Below are 23,519 nucleotides of genomic sequence, written 5' to 3'. Positions count from 1 at the left end.
CTATCCCTCTTCTCGTATCTTTAATGTAAGAAGACGACTCGAGAAACACTGAAGAAACAAAGTGTTCCCAAACAAAATTTGACTTAAATATCAAATCGAAAAAAATTATAGTTCTCCAATCAAACTCCTATGTATTTCTCTAATTGGACCCTAATGTGAATTGATTTTGTAATAGTTCTCTAACCGTTCACTCAAAGATAAAACTGATAAAATCAACCGAATTACTTGACTCGTATATTCATATATGAATCAACTTCACACAAATTGTTGATTCTGAGCCAATGCGAATTCAGTAGAGGTGGTGTTATCCCAACAGCTGATTGCTTCTTCTTGATAATTTTCCATACAAAGCCTTGTACAACAATAGCCGTGTTTTTTCTACACGCGTATACGTTTCGTTTGCACGTGAAAAAAAACGCCTATCCTCGCTTAGATAATGCTTTCGCTTTGCCACCATCTGGTAAGGATTCGCCATGGCGGAACGATTCAAGGTGGCAGCATGGGACAGCTGCTTATAAACTTTTTTTATTTGATTTGATACATCAACTTCCGTCGCAGTACGATTTTGACATTTGTCCATCGAATTTACAGAAACAAAGTATATCGAATTTTTATTTATGTTTGTGGGTATATCACCATGCTGCCACCTTGTATCATTCCGTCATGGGATTCGCCTTGATTCTGAACAGAGAACAGCAAAACTCGAACACAACAACGTTCGATTACATTCGGCAACATAATCGTGTTCAATGATCCAACTTGCTTAAACGAACATAATCAGGGCTGCTCAACCCCTATACACTTGTAGCACATTTGTTTTTGTTTTGCACTGAATTATAGGCACAGATTCAAATTCACACTTTGAATATAAAAAAAAATTCATAGCACTCCCATATGCCCTCACATATAATTTCAAATCATATGAAAATTTTCGAACTTCTTATCAAAGTGCCAAGGAAAGCCATTGTGAATGAAACTAAGTGTGATATCTTCTGCATAGACGTCAAAATTCCAAAGTGATTGGATCACCTGATTTGTAATTGACTATCGCTGTCTCATTCTGTATCTCTTTCTATCACCCGCTGAAGATAGCTGGCCCTATGCGCCGCCATATTAAACACCTTGTCAAAACGCTAAAAAGTAGCCATACTGAACATCCTGTCAGGCAGTTGACAGATAAGATATCACACTTAGTTTCATTCACAATGAGGAAAGCAGTGCCGTACATTGTTTACTATATAGTTGGCAGCTTAAATAGAGGTTATGTTGCGAATAGAGTGGAAGGCAGTGGACTAGGCAGTCGAATGTCATATAATGAAGGAATTGATGTTCGGAGTTTTTTCAAAATTTTCCCGAAATCCTGAATCACAAAAGGGAGTGTAGTTAAGTACGAAAATGAAAAAATGTAGTTAGGTGTTGCTCCTTTTTAGCAGGAGATTTTCATTTTAAAAATGTAATATACAAACCAATGTTCATTCTATTACTTTTTTAGCAGGAGATTTTCATTTTAAAAATGCAATATATAAACCAGTGTTCCTTCTATTACTCATTTTATCTATGGAGCTTCACATGCACTTTATAAAAACGTGCTTTTTATTTTTACGAACTTATTCCTCAATGAAAATAAATGAAACACGTATTAATGTAAGCATTAATCATGTTTCTTACTTCTTAAATATTCTTCTTAAATATTATAAATGTGTTAAAAGTAGCAGGACTAAAATAATATTGACAAATCTGACATGTCAAACTAATTTTATATAATAAAAATGATTTCATAAATTGCATGCATTTTATACATATGCATTATACATATATGTAATACTACTATATTGCTACAAAAGGCTAGGTACCAAAGAACTGCAAAAATCGAACACAACAACCTTCGATTACATTCGGCAACATGATCGTGTTCGATGATCCAACTTGCCTAAACGAACATAATCGACATTGATTTAAAATCAACCAACTTATTGCATGCGTGAATATAATCAATTCAGGCGTTTGCTCGTATGCCTCAACGGCGATTACATTCATCGGAATGAAAAGGCAAATATGAAAACTTCATGCGTCTGAATATTAGCATGATTCTTCTGCCCTTACGTCACGGCAACAAGCTACATATAAATATACATATAAACATACATATAAACATTGCTTATGATTGTGTTTGTTTGCCGAACTAAACGATACTAATTCTCGTGCTTTGATTTTATTCTCCGCATGGCGCAACGATACAAGGTGGCAGCATGGGACAACTGATTTCAAGCTTTTTTTATTTGATTAGATACATCAACTTTCGGCGTAGTACGATTTTGACATTTGTCCATCGAATTTACAAAAACAAAATACACGAAATGTTTATATATGTTTGTAGGTATGTGACCATGCTGCCACCTTGTATCGTTCCGCTGATTCTGCGTTTGCCTTCGTTTGATCAATACAATCGTACGCAGAGCCTGTTCGGTCATTCGATCGCAATCATGCTAACAGAGTCTTGTAAAGACAGATGCTGAGTATATTCAATTACGAGTTTATTCAATTATGAGTATATTCAATATGAGTTTATTCGCATGATTAAATATGAATGCAAGTTTTAGTGTTTGATTAAATCAAGAAAATTGTTATTTTTGCAGTACTCTGCTAGGTACATTCCGAAACATCAGAGTGCCGATATATTGCTGTTTAAACGTTTTTGTTTTTGTATTCAATAATTGAATGTACCTAAATTTAAAAAATTTCTTGTCACACTTATGCTGCTACAATCACACAAATTTTATAGGCTGTCTTGTTTTGATTTCGAATTCAAAACACATTGCGAGCATTTTCTATTGGCAATATAGGAGTATTACATATATGGCATTATATTTTAAATTTTCTCTAACCATTCGTTTTGTGCTGACTAAATTTTGCTTATGCATAACTTTCTTTGGCTATATAAGATAACAATTCCAGAGCCGTTTTCACCATCTTCGGTGAACGCTAACAAACACATTTGAAAGAAATCGTTCAGCGATTCGTCAAATAAGGGTTACTTTAAAATAACGGACGTTAAAATTTCCCCTGTCACATGAGGAAAAATTAAACAACTATTTTTATAACATGAAGATAGATAGAAAATTTATTGGGGATTGCACTGCGACCGTTGATTATTAATTAAAAATGTTGGATCTCGTAAGAAGCTAAACTTAGGCAAGATACACACGAGACATAGCTTCGTAGACACGTACAAAATATTGAATGCAGCTACGATTTTCTACGCCTCAAGATTTCTTATACTGTACCTAATATGCGTCTATGAAGATACGCCTCGTGTGCATCTTCCCTTAGATTATTTTCAAAGAAAAAATGCTTTGTTTTTTAAACTTTGTTAATATTCACATACATTTCTACTACTATGGCTGTCGCTTCCATACTACTATTTCATTATTTAAAAAAAAAAAAAATTTGTTCTGAAAAATGCAACCTTGTCATATGCGTTCTCAAACACGGTTGCCACACCATGTTTTCATTTAGGACCAAAATGCATCGAAAAAAAGACCAGATCTCAAGAAAAGGACCAAATTTTAGGTTTTTTATTAGTATACAAACAATTGGGATGTTTAAATGGTTTAATATATAAAATTTTAATAAAGTAGAAACTTGGTTTTAATTCAAACTGCAGAAACAAAAATAAGGTGCACCTTTAGGTATTATATGTTCACCTTTCTAGGATTAGCCTATGTCTTTCACCAACTAAACGTTGTGTTATTAAAGAACGGTTAAAAAATTTGCGTTGTGGCAAACTCAGTAAATCGTATATAAAACTAAGCAGTGGTGTTAATGCTATTTTTATAGATGTTTACTTTACCCCTAACAGTTTAAACTTCATACCAGAGCCTAGATTCGGTATGTGTGAGTTGGAACTCAGACTAAAAATCAAGCGTCTTAAAAGTTTCAACTGTGTAATAACTAAATACCGATCGAAATATCTAACCACTAAAACAAGTATTTTTTCTGATAAGTCCGTTGTTTCATCAAAAATTAATGACAATGTGTTTGCCCGAACATTCAACACTTCCCTTTTTAATGCCTTGCCTAAATTATCTACCGGGTGAAATGTCATTGTTCTGCTACATTTTATAGATAGAGCAATCTCCGTGGTAAGAATCCCATTGAAGTGTAAATTGGTTAGGTATCTCAATTATTTTATACGATGTTTAATGATTAAATTGAAACACGACTTTTATAGTCTTTAGATTTACTGGAAGTGCCGGCCACCATATTTATTTTCAAGGTTGCCCTCTATTTTCATATCGATAGTTTTACAATATTTACAATAGGGTTGCTTAACTTCTAATAACTTAAGCTACATGTACATAATGGGTAGTAAATTGAAAATCATGTGTGTGTAATAGATTTGCCGAAAATTTTATTAGCAGTATTTTGAATTTTTGTTTCAGTGAAAAAGAAATAAAAGTACCAAATCCGTGCCGAAAGAAACAAAATTTAGAAAAAGGGACCAGCTGACCATATGGGGTTGAAAAGGGCCATTTTTTGTCCAAATGGAGCTAAATAATCTAAAGTTTTTTTTTGAAATTGAGTCGAAAACTGTGCGTTTGAATATGCGAATTTCACCGATCAGCTGTTAGTTGCGCTACTTGGTAAAATTTACAATGGTCCCGTATGAAGCTCAGGCCCTAGTGTATGATGGAAAAAATTTACACTAACAATTTGACAACTAAAAATTATTCAAAAATATAATGGCACTGAAAAAAATTTGTAATCAAAACTGATTCATAAATAAAATTAAAATAGATAACTGACCGCAGAGCTGAAATATATGGGGCATATGACCAAAGAATATAAGCAAAACTGTACCAAAAGAAGAGGAGCCTATTCTAACTGCATATGATAATAGTTAATTATCCTCAACGGAAGTCAGTAACTAGTGATACACATTTCTGCCAAATAAGTACTCTTTGTTAGTAGCTATATTTGCAATTATAAAATCGACAGTTTGGATTTTAGGCCACCAACAAAAATACTGCTACCAGCTTTAACAAGCTACCATTACATATGAGTATGCCTTTTTTCAACACTATTCCACCAGTCCGGAACTATCGAAAAACGCGATAATATCATACTAGAAGCAATATGTAGAATTTCGCTCCGGTTCGCGGCCAACAAAATATTACCAAGAAAGAACTGGATATCAGCTGTCAAATTATACACTAGTTCGTAACTATCCAAAAAGTGCCAATAAAGAACTAGTTCTAAAGTGGAAATTTGTATATAGTTGCGGGGAGAATTTCCATCGCCCAGGACGTCGCAATGTTAAATTCGCCAGTTGAAAGCATGTAAAATACATAGATATATGGCGATCTGTTAGTGGTTCAGAAGGCACTAGAAGTGCACTAGTTTTGACTAGAGATTCTCTTACGGGGTAGTTTCTGTGAGTTTGTATTTTATTTCGGTATATTATTTTTCGTGGTGATCAGACATTTTTTGATCGAGAGGGGGGGACCATTAAACAACCCTGCCTATCATTTACTTGTTAAACATTTTAATAAATTCAGGTGGTGTTTCAGCACCTCAGTTTCTCAATTTCTAATGCAACATTCTCCAAATTTTCTTTTAGTATGATTATTGAAAACCAAATTTCGACGATATATATAAAATACTAGAAGACCCGGCTGACGTTGTTCTGCCCTAAATTTGGCCTATCTGAATACATTTTAATAAGCTTTTTCCGCCTGACTCTGCCCTCCCCCCTCTTCACTTTTTCCTAATCCTTTTATTCACTCCTCCCTCCGTCCTTTTCGCTTCATGTATCTCCATCTTTCTCTCATTCCATCTCTTTCTCAATCTCCTTCTCTCTTTTCTCTTCTCTCAATTTCTTCTCATTTTTCTGCATCCCTTGTTGCCTGTCCCAGAGGGTGGTATGTATTTTATTCCAGTCCCACTCCGAGTCTCAGTCCCAGTCCTAGTCCTAATCCCAGTCCCAGTCCGTCTCTGGATAATATATTACTCTGTACTAAATCACTCATCAACAGCTTTCATTTGATATCCATATTGTATAAACACTGTCTAGGCATTCACTGGCCCACCTTTTGGCCTATATCTGGAGCCCTAGTCACCCAGGGGTATGAAAATTACCCTCTACACAACTAAAGACTCTCCTGAATTAAAAAAAAATGTCATAGTACCTCTAAATCTCGGGCCCCTCAGAACCCCCACCCTCTCGACGGACCTGGTGATGTGCTCTACTTGATATCATTAGCTATAATAGGGGGACTCATGTAACCATATAAATGCCTTATAAAGTGTGTAAACGTATAAATTTATCTAGTGCGTAAACGAACTGTCAAATTTTGTATGAAGAATCATTTACACAATTTGTATAAATTTACGCCACATTTCATTGTGTAAACGCGGTAAACTCAAAGGAATGCAACCTTGCAGACATTACAGCAGGCATTTTCATCAGAAATCTCCAACATCAGCAAGTCATTTACAAGAATAATTTAGTAAAGACGTTTTACTTTGGATTTTTCACTTAATCCTGGCATTTTTTAATTTGTTAACAAACGAACAATTTTTGTTTGGCAATAATACATCTGATAAACAATCAAGTTTATCAAGAGTATTTCTAGGTGCGTTCATATAACAGCGTGTGTAAATGGATATAATTTTACACCTTATAAGTTTATATGCTTTCATGAGTCCCCTAATATTTTTTATTGATAAGCAGGTTGTTTAATTAAACACCAAGCAATTGCACGGAAGTATATCCGCACCATCTGAAAATATGAGTGCCACTGCGTATACGTAACATTTTATTATTACGTATAAACAAGTAAAAAAAATTTGCAATAAAATAATATTTCGACTATAAACTGAGATATAACCTATCCTATCTCTCAAGTTAGATCAAACTACACACGGAGTGCTAAACAAATTCACAATCTGTTCAGTAGTTTAGGAGTCCATAGCGGCCAAAAATGTTGTGACACGTGTTTTTTATATATTAAGATGTTACTACAAAAACTGAGGCTGTAGGTCAGTATAATTTTTGGCAACTTTCAGAATTAAATTTATTGCCTCTTGTATGTTGACGATATACCTAACTATTTACGTAAAATTTTAAGCAAACATTTTGTAATTTTTGTGGTAAATTTCGCTTACACGTAAATACATAGGTCTTTATTTAACAGATTCTTTGTTTTTTATTTTAGTTGGTTTCAAAAAAACACGAAGTCACATATGAGCCATTTATTTTGAAAGTGGCATAAGTCATTTCCAACTCATGGTCTTAAATGCATTGTTATTTTTGAACGAATGCATATATAGATGGTTCTACAATTATAAAATAATAATAAGAATTGCATCTTTTGGATATTGGACTCTAAAAAACTGGAGGCGAGGAGAGATACAAACAAATTACCACTGAACCTAAACGACATGAAATGGCTTATGCCACTTTCAAAATAAACGGCTCAAATAATGAGTTAACTTTTGTTGAAACTATGTAAATTTATTTATAACAATTAATGGCAAATTTGCCCGAAAATGTTTTTGCATTTGCAGATTTAATCCTCATTTTAGATAAAGTACGTCTTATAATGAACAAAAAAAAAAAAAAATTGCTACAAAATAAGATTAAATTTTTTATATTGTCTTTTATGCTAATTTATTTTATATTCTTTTATTTCAACTTAGTTTATTATTATTTAAATGCAACTTGACTGAATCGGAAAATTTCACGTTGTATATTAAACGAAAAAAAACGTCCCAAAAACGTTTCTGATTTTAGGTCAAAACGGCAACCGGCATCAAAGCGGCCGTATTGCATAGGCAGTATATTACCCACTATATTTATTATTAAACTAACTTTGTTGGATTATATGCCCATTAATCGGATGCTTAGATCCCATAACCCTAATTTGTTTATGTCGCTTAAAGTTATGAAATCAATTTTATTTTAGTAAATATGTTTGCGTGAATAACTTCAATGTTTTTGTTTGTTTTTCTTTTCTTTCTAATTTATTCTGCTTTGTTATATCTTAGTAATCTATCGTTCACAGACGTTATTTTATGGTAGATATGGTCATATATATTCATGAAATGGAGTGTTTACAAATTTAATACAAATTAATTACGTACATAGTTCTCAATGGGAATCCCAACGTTAAATATCCGAACATTAGAATCTTTATATTTCCCCAATGATAACATTAAAACCCGATTTTATATGAAACTGTTTATTCACTTCATTAACTTTTTCGCACTTTAAGTACTTTATTTTTTTCTTTCATTTAAAATTTTTTTAGTAAACTCTGCCTTCTTTCTCATTACATATTTTTTTATATTTTTATTTTATTTTTTATGAAGGTATCCTCTATTCTATTCGTGTCACACTTACATATGTATTTATACAAAATTAAGCTCGGTAAAGCGCCAATTGCATACCTAACGGGTGATGTGAAATAGGCTAAATTCCTTTAGCACATTTCTTCGTTTTTAACTAAAAGATGAATGGGCGATATAGGTATATGGGTGATATAGGCCTACTGGGGAACCGAGCATCCAACTTCGGTATCCCAATTCAATTTCAAGTAATTTCACCATAACTCTATGTAAATTTCATTTGATTTTACATATTTTTATATTTTTGTTTAAGGAGCTCCATACCAAAACGTTATAATTACATTTGCAAAGTTTGTAGAAAATTTAAGAAAATACAATCAAAAAGTACAACGTCTTAGATCAAATTCATAATTTTAATGAAAAATTTAAGTAAGTTAGACCAGCTTGCTATATTTCCACTCACTGCTTAACTATTAACGCAATATTGCACTTCCCCCAACCCTGGATGCATAGACTGAGTTGAAAAATATACAGCTTGGTCGAATTTCGACCACAGGCGATGCTAGTACCATGTATTATATACACCAATATTACATCAACTGACATGTTAATTAAATAAATGTAAGGCGCGATAACCTCCGAAGAGATCTAAGGCCGAGCTTCTCTTCCAATTTGCGTCGTGCTCCTCTTGCTTTTCCCTACAAATTGGCCGGACGGGGCCTACATGTTTTATGCCGACTACGAACGGCATCTGCAAGGCAGATGAGTTTTCACTGAGAGCTTTTCATGGCAGAAATACACCCGGAGGGCTTGCCAAACACTGCCGAGGGGCGACCCCGCTTAGAAAAATTTTCTTCTAATTGAAAAACCTTATTTCTAAAATTTTGATGTTGCCTTGCCCGGGGTGTGAACCCAGGGCATACGGTGTGGTAGGCGGAGCACGCTACCATCACACCACGGTGGCCGCCAACATACTAATTAGTTTAACATATTACAGTACCCAGAGCAAAGTTGGGACAGAGTGACTCGTGTCTGCCAGTGTAGTATGCTTTAGTCTTCTGCAAGAGTTTAATAACTTGTATTTATAATGCGTGTCGCCGGGAGTGGCCCGAAAAAAATTGACCCACTCACCAAATTAGGTTTAGTCTTGTGCTTGTCTATATTAAACGGCTGAGCAAATAAGTAAGCTCATCAAAATGTTAACGGAGATGTCATCCTCCTGGAAGTCGGTTTGTGAGAATTAAGCTCATACTGTTCAGCATTTCATTATACTCTTCTATATTGAGCTTCCGGCTAGCTACTAGAGAATTTTGTTGCGGCTTTGTACTTTAGATACAATTTCAAAGGCATGCGCCTTAAAGTTAGCACAAACTGACCTGCAGACGTCGACATAGGGAATAATAGTAACCCCCCCCCCCCCCCCTCCCTGCTCCTATACGATTCTGCATGGTTAGCTGGGTTTCCAGACTTTGGTAATATGAGTATCCTTTCCATCCTTTATAATTCTGGGATGACGTTGATGCCCTTAAGATCAAGGTGTTTTATCATCGGCATAGCTATTCCGTCTGGGCATATTGAATGGTTCGACGTCTGGTCTTGAAGTATGCATTGCTAATTGCCGACAGAAAGTTATCGCACATATCTTGCGGTCGACAAACAAAACTCTAGTCAATGATAAATATAGACTTCCATATATCAAAATCATCAGTATCGAAAAAAATTTGATTGAGCCATGTCCGTAGGTCCGTACGTTAACACGATAACTTGAGTAAATATTAAGATATCTTCACCAAATTGGTATTGAAAATGAGCGAAATCGGATGATAACCACGCCCACTTTTTATATACATATATAAAATTTTGGAAAACACAAAAAACCTGATTATTTAGTAAATAATACACCTAGAATGTTGAAATTTGACATGCGGACTGATATTAAGACTCTTCATAAAAATTAAAAAAAAAATGTTTAATGGGCGTGGCACCGCCTACTTGTGATAAAATCAATTTTACAAAAATTATTCATCATAAATCAAAAATCGTTAAACATATCGTAACAAAATTCGGAAGAGATGTTGCCTTTACTATAAGGAATGCTTTGAAGAAAAATTTACGAAATCAGTTAAGGACCACGCCCACTTTTATATAAAAGTTTTTTAAAAGGGTCATGGACGAATAAAATAAGCTATATCTTTGCAAAAAAGAGCTTTATATCAATGGTATTTCATTTCCCAAGTGGATTTATATCAATAAATAGGGAGAACTTCAAATTTAAAAAAATGGGTGTGTCACCGCCCCTTTTATGACTAAGCAATTTTCTATGTTTCGGGAGCCATAACTCGAAGAAAAATTAACGGATCGTAATAAAATTGGGTACAAAAATGTCCCCATAGCAGGAAATATTTCTAGAAAAAATGGACGAGATCGGTTAAAGACCACGCCCACTTTTATACAAATGACTTTAAAAAGTGACGTAGGCAAAAATAATAAGTTAAAGTTTAGCGAAAAATAGTTTTGTACCAATCGTATTTTGTGCCATTATAACAAGAAATGGGAAAAAATTAAAATCTTGGAAAATTGGCGTGGCAATTCTTACAATGCATTTCCTAACGTTTCTAGAGCCATAACTCGACGAAAAATTTGGTGTTTAGCGGGAAATATTTTCAGTAAAAATCGACTAAATCGGTTAAATCGCCTTCTTTTATATAAATAATAAGCTATTTCTAGTAAAACTGGGAAAATTTCGTTAATAACCCTGCCATTTTTTTTTTTCATAACGCTTTTTAGTACAATGGCAATTGTGTGTTTATGTTTATTATTGTTCTATCTTTATTTTAAAATAAACAGAAAGGAAATCCCCATATCTGAAGGAAAACTGCATTATTACCCGCTCAAGGTCATTGGTGTTAGCCTCTGTATCCTTTTTGCTTCTTTTAAACGAAAATTAGTTCAGAACAGAACCATATGTATATGTATTATTGGGCAGCCTTGTAACGCTATTAAGCACACAAAAGAAACAAGAACAGCATGTTCGGTTTCTCCCGAACTTAGACTTCCTTACTTGTTTTATTTTTTTTTTGTATTTTTCTCTTTGATTATTTATTTTCTTATATAAATAAAAGTTTGTCTTATGTCCTGATTTTCAGTGCGAGTTTAAACGCCAGTTAAAGTTGACGAGGGTTTAACCTTGCCATGTAAAATTCTAGGTAACATATTGTCGTGTCCTATTCATTTTAAATATGTGCAATTTTCGATTTTACCCGAACCTTCACTTCTTTACTCATTTAGACTATTCTGATATACTCCCTTGGTACGTAGGTTCTATGCGCATAATATGAAATTCTTATGTTCGTATTTTGTATTTTGCGAATCATTTAATTCAAGTAGCACTTTTAAAAATGACAGTTAATAAGGACACGTGCCGACATTTTGTGATATTGTTTATGTAATTTTAGCGGAAAGAGGGAATTAAAATTTGGCTTGTTGATAAGTCAAAATGTCACCAGTCAAAAAGTGTGTCGTCACGTGCCTGTGTTGCTATTGTTGCTTACCTTTTGTCGGCCAACAAACTATACGAAATATATGTATGTACGCTCAGTAATACAAGCCCTGCAGTCAAACCAACTGGTTATCAAATACCTAACAACTAGTATAAACCCAAAATAAACAGTCCATTGTATATTTTACTTTATTTATATTGGTTTCGTTTGATGTTTTTCCGTCAATTTACATACAAAAGTCCCGGAGAGTTAGAGTCTTGAAACGTGTAACACTCATCGGAGCACGGTGACAATTTAACGTGAGCGAAAAAAACGTGCTAGTTGCAATATTAAGAATAAGAGTTTTCTAGATGGGACAGGGATCGAAACGATTGGAGATATTTAGAAAGTCCACTTAGAACTGTAGAATCTTGCGACCGATTTTTAAGTAGCTACTCATAGAGCTAGAAAAATGAAACCTTAAGGTACGTCCACACCGGTAACGAAATAGCAAAGTTGTATAACAATTGTTTTAAAACAACTTGCAACTTGTTATACAACCAAGTTATCTAATTCCTTTGATCTCTGGGTAACATACAGTGGCGGATCTAGGGGGGGGGGACTATGGGCGCTAAAGCCCGCCCCCCCTATGTTCGAACTAAGTCATTACGTGCAAGTTTGAGGTATCATACGTGCGAGTTACGTGCATTTTGCACGTAACGGCATACTGAGGACACACGGTATGGTTTTAATTTTTTTATGCCAAAAATTTTCTACTTTGAATATTTTTACCGAATGCGTCTCGCATTTTTTACAGAAATTGAACTAAACTCACTTTCTTATGGTTAAGAAGCTCTGAAAGTTGAAATAAATGGCATAGAGGGCTCTACTCGTTAAAAACTTAACAGCATATTGTCTGCCCCGTCCTTACTTGTTATAATTCTATTTATATTTTTTATACTCAGTTGAGCAGAGCTCACAAAGTATATTAACTTTGATTGGATAATGGTTGGTTGTACAGGTATAAAGGAATCGAGATAGATATAGACTTCCATATATCAAAATCATTAGTATCGAAAAAAAATTTGATTTAGCCATGTCCGTCCGTCCGTCCGTTAACACGATAACTTGAGTAAATTTTGAGGTATCTTGATGAAATTTGGTATGTAAGTTTCTGGGCACTCATCTCAGATCTCTATTGAAAATGAACGATATCGGACTATAACCACGCCCACTTTTTCGATATCGAAAATTTCGAAAAATCGAAAAAGTGCGATAATTTATTACCAAAGAAGAAGAAACTTGGTAGGTGAGTTAAACTTATGACGCAGAATGGAAAATTAGTAAAATTTTGGACAATGGGCGTAGCACCGCCCACTTTTAAAAGAAGGTAATTTAGAAATTTTGCATGCTGTAATTTGGCAGTCGTTGAAGATATCATGATGAAATTTGGCAGGAACGTTACTCTTATTACTATATGTATGCTTAATAAAAATTAGCAAAATCGGAGAACAACCACGCCCACTTTAAAAAAATTTTTTTTTTAAGTCAAATTTTAAAAGAAAAGTTAATATCTTTACAGTATATAAGTAAATTATGTCAACATTCAACTCCAGTAATGATATGGTGCAACAAACTACAAAAATAAAAGAAAATTTTAAAATGGGCGTGGCTCCGCCTTTTTTCATTTAATTTGTATAGGATACTTTTAATGCCATAAGTCGAACAAAAATTTACAAATCCTTGTGAAATTTGGTAGGGGCTTAGATTCTAGAACGATAACTGTTTTCTGTGAAAAAGGGTGAAATCGGTTGAAGCCACGCCCAGTTTTTATACACAGTCAAATGTCTGTCCTTCCGCTCGGCCGTTAACACGATAACTTGAACAAGAATCGATATATCTTTACTAAACTCAGTTCACGTAATTATCTGAACTCATTTTGTATTGGTATAAAAAATGGCCGAAATCCGACTATGACCACGCCCACTTTTTCGATATCGAAAATTTCGAAAAATGAAAAAAAATTCCACAATTCTATACCAAATACGAAAAAAGGGATGAAACATGGTAATTGGATTGGTTTATTGACGCAAAATATAACTTTAGAAAAAAAATTTGTAAAATGGGTGTGACACCATATTAAGTAGAAGAAAATGAAAAAGTTCTGCAGGGCGAAATCAAAAGCCCTTGGAATCTTGGCAGGAATACTGTTCGTGGTATTACATATATAAATAAATTAGCGGTACCCGACAGATGATGGTCTGGGTCGCCTGGGCCACATTTTGGTCGATATCTGGAAAACGCCTTCACATATACAACTACCACCACTACCTTTTAAAACCCTCTTTAATACCTTTAATTTGATACCCATATCGTACAAACACATTATAGAGTCACCCCTGCTCCACCTTTATGACGATATCTCGAAAAGGCGTCCACCTATAGAACTAAGGCCCACTCCTTTTTAAAATACTCATTGACACCTTTCATTTGATACCCATATTGTACAAACAAATTCTAGGGTCACCCCTGGTCCACCTTTATGGCGATATCTCGAAAAGGCGTCCACCCATAGAACTAAGGCCCATTCCCTGTTAAAATACTCATTAACATCTTTCGTTTGATACCCATATTGTACAAACGCATTCTAAAGTCACCACTGCTCCACCTTTATGGCGATATCTCGAAACGGCGCCCACCTATAGAACTAAGGCCCACGCCAATTTAAAATACTCATTAACACCTTTCATTTGATACCCATATCGTACAAACAAATTCTAGAGTCACCCCTGGTCCACCTTTATGGCGATATCACGAAAAGGCGCCCACCTATAGAACTAAGGCCCACGCCCTTTTAAAATATTGTTACGAATATTAGCAAAACTAAGAGGTGCTGCTATCTCTAAGCCGATGCTAAGCAGTGACGCGATTCACATCAATAATTCAATCATTATGTCTACACATATGTACATACACGCAGCGGAGATGAGATGCCCAAACACATGCAGACATCTTATTGAGATGCTCCTAAATGTAGGCAATTATAATTGTGGAAGTGTCGCTCACACATACAAGCGCATGGGGTGTGAGAGAAGCTATACAAATTATACAATTGTAGTTACACTGAGAAGTTTGAGAGCTGATGGACTAGTAGATTCTGTAAGCGCCTAGAAGATGCGAACAGAGAGTATAAAAGGCAGCAGATGTAGAGGCGCTGGAATTCAGTTTGATTTGAGTTGTCAAGCAGTTTCGATTAAGACGATATCTAGCGAGCAATATCAGCATTATTTTGAATAGTAGAGTTTCATTTAAGCTATCAGTTTGGTTATTAAGCCAGTTAGTTGCAAAGTATAAGTGTTATTGTGAAGTACTTTAATAAAGGCCATTTTTCCATTATTCAATATTGGAGTTATTTATTCAACAGTTTAGTGATACGAACTTAGCAGAGGGTTGCAAATAAGAGGATTTGCAAGTAAAATCGTTACAATATTCATTAACAGCTTTCATTTGATACCCATATCGTACAAACAAATTCTAGAGTCACCCCTGGTCAACCTTTATGGCGATATCTCGAAAAGGGGTCCACCTATAGAACCAAGGCCAACTCCCTTTTAAAATACTCATTAACACGTTTCTTTTGATACCCATATGGTATAAACAAATTCTAGAGTCAGCCCTGGTCCACCTTTATGGCGATATCCTTAAATGGCGTCCACCTATAGAACTATGCCCCACTCCCTCTTAAAATACTCTTTAATACCTTCTATGTGATACACATTTCATACAAACACATTCCAGGGTCACCCTAGGTTCATTTTCCTACAAGGTGATTTTCCCTTATTTTGTATCCTTAGCTCTCAACTGAGTATGTAATGTTCGGTTACACCCGAACTTAGCCTTCCTTACTTGTTAATAATAAAAATACGTTAAGTAAGCAGTAATTACTTTGTTCCGCCAAATATAAGAAAAAACTTAATGCCGGCACATATAACTCGTCTTGTCATCGAAACGACTTTCATCACTTTCATCGCTTTCTTCATTTTCAAAGTTTTCTGCTGTTGCTGGCACTTGCTTTTTTATTAAATATCTGATAAAAAAATTCTTTAGTGGCGTTTTGTGCAAAATATTCTCTTCCCTTTACATTTCTACGTTGTGTAAGTGATGACACTTGATAATCGATTAATGTTTTATTATCAGCTATTACCAAGCTGCCACATCATCGAACGAAAAAAATAAAATAAAATTTCGATGTCATTTTATACACACATTACAAATTTCACAATCCGAGTTGCCCAAATAGATTTGGAGACAAAAAAGGGCAAACATTTTAAAGAGGGCCAGAAAAGGACTAGGGGCTAAACCCGAATTACTTTCCTGGACTACATGATTTCTTTATTGACGTCAAGGTTCATAGGTGAATTTTTGAAAATACTGCCTCTGGAGGGACTGATTCCAGCATACTCTGCAGGAGTAACGATTGAAGAAATTGTACTTGCTGCTAAAGTTTATAAAGAAGATCTCACCATTCACAATGAGACAGTGCTGGAAAATGAGATTTTATTGTGGCATAAGCATTGCAAAAGTGATACATTCAAGAGTACTCAAACAGCTACTGATGCACTGAAAATCATTAAATCATCACACTTTTCTTCATTTTTTTCCAAACGTGACGACACTGTTGCAAATATGTGCGACTATCCCCGTGACATCAGCGACCGCAGAGCGTTCTTTTCTGTTCTAAAGCGCTTGAAGACTTATTTGAGAGTCAACATGTCTGAAAATCGACTGACTGGTCTGGCACTAGGGAACGTCCACAAAGAATTAGAAACGGACATTGAAGAAATAACCGATCTTTTCTGTAAATCAAGCACCGACGACTCGAATCTTTGGATTGGTCGATAGAAGATTGAACCAGCAATAAGTGGGTTTGAAAGAAAGGTTTTTATGACTATTTTTATATGGTTGCTATATCATTATCTCGAGTGTGCTGAATAAAAGAAGAACTTCATTTCAGAAAATATTGCTTGTACTTTATTAGTAAGTTATTTAATTTTTTTTAATTTTGAAAATCCTCGTTTTGTCATGTCATTTTATATTCTGTATACATTTATTTAACACATCATGGAAAACAAAAACAAAATTTTCGAAGTGAAAAAATTTCAAGCCCCTCCCCCAGTACCAAATCCTAGATCCGCCACTGGTAACATATAACCTGCTATAAAAACAGAAAAAAGTTACACAACATCGTGTTATACAACATTTTTTAATTGAATTTCTAACAAGTTACATACATTGGTTATATAACTGTTTGTAACATGTTTTGTTACTGGTGTGGACGCACCTTTACACATAGTTCAGTCGCAACAATTTACAACCCTCCCTAACGCTAAAACTCCATCGCCAATAATATCTAAAAGAGTAGCCGTGTTTTTTTACAACTATAGACGTTTACGCCCATTGCAAATTTTACCAAGTAGCGCAACTAACAGCTGATCGGTGAAAATTCGCACATTCACACGCACAGTTCTCGACTCAGTTTCAAAAAAAAACTAGATTATTTAACTCAAATTTAAAGTGAGATAATCCTTACGAATTTATGTATATAGAATATATAAGGCGTTTTTGTTGGTATTAAAACAATAGTTTTATTTATATTAAAGCTTTTATAATTTTTTTTTTTTAACTTTGAAAAAACTCCGAACACCATTCCTTCATTATATGACATTCGACTGCCTAGTCCACTGCCTTCCACTCTATTCGCAACATAACCTCTATTTAAGCTGCTAAACTATATAGTAAACAATGTTTACGCCTAAACTTTATATTGACTGCTAAGCGTCAAACTTTAAATACACCTCTGAAATTGCTGCGTATAAAATTTTTACTACTAAATTTCAATACGCATTATACACAGACGTAACTGAAATACCTATGTGGCTATGTTTCACCTCTACACTAATTCTATGTATTCTATGCGTGTCCACTATTCATCGCAACTGATTCAGCTATATGTTATACACAGACATACAACAGAGGGTTGTGTCTCCGCTTTTCGGTACACCCTGTAGCTGTAGCTAGTTGTTTAACCACTGCCGCTAGATCATAGATCCTAGATCCTAAGCATTATCTAAGCGGGGTTAAGCGTTTTTTACGCGCAAACGTAAACGTATACGCATATAAAAAAAACACGGCTAGTATCAAGTGCACAGAAAAATATGCAATATTAAGTACCATATATGGTCACCAGGAATAACAGCCGAACTCCTATACTCTTGCATAGGACTTAGGCGGTTATTCCTTATTGGTAAACATGCCAGTTGCTTATATGGAAATAACCAAAGTTGAGATATATGGCGAACTCATATAGAGCTAGTTTGCAACTAGCCGGTTTAACTACAGGATAGGTAGCGATATCTGTGCTTATTTTGCTTGGAATGCGGTATGCTAAAGCATATCAAGCGCACTCCACAGAGCTTCCTAATTTTGCTCTACGGGTTACCATTCAACCGACAATTCCTAAAGCAATTGACAGAGGGTTGGTAGGTGTTGCCTCCAATTTGTCGCATCATTGTTTGAATGGTCCACATTGCCGCCTTGCGCAGCAAGTGAATACGGCACGCGCATAGAAAAGAGATGTTCGTGCGAGTATATTGAAAGTATGTACATTTCCTTTGTAGGTGAGATGGTACATATACATATATCTATGTATATTAGAGTGGTCCTTACTAATGAAAAAAAATATTTTTTCAGGTCTCACGCCTTCAAACGGTAATACCAAGGTAAATTATAGGTTAGGTTAGGTTGAACTGGCCGGTCCGTGAGGACCTCATATAGACTGAAGGAGCCCGTAGTGTTACCAGAAATTGTTTAACGACCAAATTGAAAACCCCCATCAAGAACCAGGCCCTATCTTATGGAATAACTCCGTTCTTTTGGCTAATACTAAAAGCTGACAGCTGTATCGCTCCTTACAGCTGCAGTCTGGCAAGCGCAGGGCACGAGCACAAAACGTGCTTGATCTTTTCCTCAATTTCAAGTATAAAAATAAACAAATAAATACAAGGGGCGATAACCTCCGAAGAGATTTTAGGCCGAGCTTCTCTTCCAATTTGCGTAGTGCTTTTAATTTTTCCAACAAATTGGCGGGACGCGACCTACATGGCACTAATAAACTTTTCATCAGGGACCAAAAATAACTGTTATTTTTTCGGAGTCGAAAAAGTCCGAGTCAAAAAATTGTCCTAGGTGAAAATGTTTGAGTTGCCAGGTATCCTTATAGCAATATCATGTCGAATCATGCATCCCTTTTATTTTTCGAACTTTTTTCATTAAAGTCCACATATAAAAGCAAAATCTGTATTTTTATTTTTTGAAACCGATAGAACTAGTTAAACTCGGACTTTTAAAAATAAAAGTCCGGCTTGATAACAAAGAAAAGCTTATTCGAATTAAAAAAATTTGGTACCAATCGATTCCTTCTGGATTCCTAAAATTAAAAACCTTATGGAGTTTGGAAAATTTATGTTAATAATACTAGAAATTTATCATAAACAAACTACGTATTTCGAAAATCTCGTAGTAAAAATAGTGAACTTGCAGTGGATTTTTGCATTAAATTTCGTTCCACTACAACTATTAGAGTGAAAATTAGTAAGGCGCATTCTTTTATGATGGGAAAGCTTTCTAAAATTAATGGGTGTAATCGGTCAGTAGCCACGCCTGTTTCTGTATATAGAAATTTCCGCACAGAACATGCTATATTTGAGTATCTAAAGAAGCCACGTTATTTAAATTTGGCATGTAAATTACTGACATCGCATGTAGTTGATCCACATAATTTTTTTGGACAATGGGCGTGGCACCGCATACTTTCCTAATAAGATTTTTTAGAATTTCAAGAGCGACAAATCCTACACCCTTTGAGCTATATTTTTGCAAATTGGTAAGTGAACTTCATATTTGTATTTATACATACCGACAGAAAAATTTAATTAAAATCGAATTAAAGCTACACCCACTTGTATATGTATAAATCCCTGCAATAAATTATGCGATTAATCCCTAAAAAGTATTTTTGTTCATGCGATGAATGGAAGAAATTGCTCAACACCCTCGCCGAAAAAAATTCTGAAAAATTTTGAGCTATTTCTAACTTGCTCATTATAATACTAAGTAAAATTTTTTGGGCTACAAAACTGCATACTCAAAAATTTTCTAGAAATTCTGAAACAAAATTTGAAAATTTTGATGATCATTTTTGAAATTATGATTAACTCTCCCTACCTTTGAATAACCTTTGACATTTTTTTGAATGTGGTTTCTGTTAGGGAATTTGCGATATTTTAGATGAAAATTATCAACTAAGCTATGAGCCACTGCATTTGAGTTTTTTTCAGCATAAACCAAGTGTGTACTTATTTTTGTGAGTAACCGTATATGATAAACTGCTTATGTGACGAGGCTTTAAGGTCTATGTAGCTTAAAAAATATAAAGTGGCAGCACTGCTGCATATTATCTGAATGGTCGGCAAGCGTCGCTTAAATTTAGAAGCGAAACGTTAAGTCCCAGGAGATTTCAACAGGACGTGTCGCAAGGCGAGGTCCTTTCCCCAATTTGGTTAATTTCTACATATTAAAGATCCCTTCCCCACCAAAAGCATTTACCATGTTGTAATTGTTTTTGTAGCGATAAAGACACTCTCCAAAAGCTTTGGAGAGTGTTGCCGTGGACTTACTATTATTTCCGACGATATTGACGACAGGCCGGGGCCCGTCAACAGACAAATAAATAGTTATCTCCCCAGACTTTCGAGTTTTTTTTTTTTTTTACCTAGTGAAGTCTGACACTTACACTGAACTAGTTCACGGCTTCTTGGCGTGACGCTATCGACTGTCAGTCACGCAAAGATCTTAGGTATAATGTTGGACCGCATTCTTACCTTTAAGGAGTCGCTTGCCGGCAGTACTTGAGTAAAGGATAAATAAACGCTGCTAACAATTTTCAAGGCGGTCATGTGCTACGCGTCGTCGGTTTGGTCGCCTAACTTAAAAAACACACACTGTAAAAGGCTGCAGGTCTGCCAAAATACTGCATTTAGAACCGCCACGGGATGTCTTCTTATGACCCCTGAACACCACCTACAAAGCTAGGCAAAAGAGATCATACCAAACCGGGACATCCCAGTAAAGAACTACTTGTTCTATCCTGCTACGATGAGATCCGGATAAGCATAAGGAGTTTAATCCAGATAAACGGTGGCACCCGTAAATTCAGAAAACAAAAATTCGGAAACATATTTTTTCAGAAAACATTCGTCAGAACCCTTTTTTCAGAAAATAAATTCAGAGGTCAAAATTCAGAACTGAAACCTCTGAAGTCAAATTTCAGAAAGTAATCAGACGACAGAAAAAATATTAAATTTCTCTCGTTTATTTATTTGGAAGGTATTTTTTACATACATATAAAGAAAAAGTAGCAAAATATAAAATTTTAAATTGTGTGCAATGGCATGTAATTAATTAATTAAATCGTTTTCGCGTTTATCTTTTTCAAGTCAATTTACAGGGATTCAAGCGGTTGATAACAGCAATACACAGCTGTATAGCTCCAAACCTTCCGCAACCCAATTGTCAACCTTACCTACGCGAGGGGAATCCTGTTACAAATATGAATGTATCATACACATATTTAGCAGGCGAGGCTCTGGCGACCCCAAGTTCCTCATGGAACCAGGTGGTCGGAGGGCATATCGCCCGTACCACCGCTACCGACTGTCCTAAATCTCAAAATCTTGGGTGTGACGTTTGGTCAGGATTTACATTTTGGTGAGCACGCAGCCGCAATTGTTCCGAGAATTCAGAGCCGTAACAAAATCCTCAAATCCCTCGCTGGCAGTACTTGGTGAAAAGATAAAGAAACGCTCATGACTACATACAAAGCAATTAGCCAGCCGATTACGTGCTTCGCGTCACCCATATGGTCGCCAAGCTTATGAGGCGAGAATACTCCCCACCAGGGAGAGGAATGAGATGCTGACCAAACAGTTCATGTTGAATACCCAGAAACCTGAGCATCCCAACAGACATCTGATTGATGAGCCAGCACCGCCTAGGAGCTTAAGGAGTCAACTCCGTAAGCATTTTGAGGAAATACGGCACCTGAGAACCCAGCCGTATTGAGCAAAAAAACACAAGCAGGTCCTTGGTGAACTCCACAAACAGGCGTCGGACCTTTATGCCGGGAATTGCCCGGTGAATCTAGTACTCAAAGAAAAGTATCCAAAACTCGCGGAAGAGGAACGCATACTCCCCAGGGAAACGCGTGTCACTCTTGCTCAACTTCGTTCTGGATACTGTAACAGGTTAAACTCTTACCTATCCAGAATCAACCCCGACATACAAAATGTATGCCCCGCTTGCAATGTGTCCCCACATGACACCAACCATCTCTTTAATTGTAATGTGGAACAAACGCCTCTAACACCCCTTTCATTATGGTCCACCCCTGTTAAAACAGCAAGTTTCCTTGGACTCCCGTTAGAGGATATTGATGACAATTTGTGTTCGGTCGAGGCTGTTAGGTGGGGCGGAGCACTGCTACAACAACAACAACAGGGCGGTATGGTCATATTAATCATTCCCGAGATGATTCGGCTAATACTTTAATGGAGATTTGTTACCGGAACGTATCAATCTATATCCGGCAAGGGCTATCAACTCATCCTTCGGGGAGTGTCTTTATCGTTAATACAACAACAACAACAAATGAATTTACAATATTAAACCAACGCTGGCCGAGGTCTTTATATTTTTTCTTGCGTTTTCGATATATTTTTATACCTTTCATGAAAATGAAATGGTATATTAATTTCGTCACGAAACCGAAAATTGTAAGTCCTTAAAGGAAAATAGATAGACCCACCATTAAGTATACCGAAATAATCAGGTTGAAGAGCTGAGTTGATTTAGCCATGTCCGTCTGTCTGTTTGTATGCAAACTAGTTCCTCAATTTTTGAGATATCTTGATAAAATTTGGTGAGCGGGTGTATTTGGGTGTCCGATTAGACATTTGTCGGAACCGACCGGATCGGACCACTATAGCATATATCCTGCATACAACCGATTTTTCAGAAAAAGAGGAGGGCACGTATTGTTGCCTGAAAAAATTGATCAGATCGGTCGTATATATAGTATATATCTCATACAACCGATTGTTCAAATAAGAAACTTTTCGCAATTTCTACCCCATTTTAACAGCTATAAGCTTCAAATTTCACCGATTGCTTACGTATATAGTATATATTGTTGTGTCAAAAAATCATAGAGATCGGTGATATATATAATATATATATGATGGTATATATAGTATATATATATATATAGTATATATATATTTTTTTGCGATTTCTGCCTCATTTTAACAGCTATAAGCTTCAAATTTCAACAAATGCTTACGTGTACAGCATATATTGATGTCTGAAAAAATCATTGAGATCGGTGGTATACATATTATATACTTCATATAAACTGTCATTTTTGCCCCTTTTTTACGGCTAGAAGCTTCAAAATTCATCAAATTTCATCAAATAGTTACGTTTACGTCATATATTTTTGAAAGACGTGATTCGTAGTCATAGTTTTTACATGCAGACCACAAAAAACGTGAAGCTTTGCATCCCCACACAGATTAC

This window comes from Eurosta solidaginis, chromosome 4, assembly GCF_040869045.1.
Source record: "Eurosta solidaginis isolate ZX-2024a chromosome 4, ASM4086904v1, whole genome shotgun sequence".
NCBI classification, from domain to species: Eukaryota; Metazoa; Arthropoda; class Insecta; order Diptera; family Tephritidae; genus Eurosta; species Eurosta solidaginis.
Note: the sequence above shows the minus strand (reverse complement) of the source record.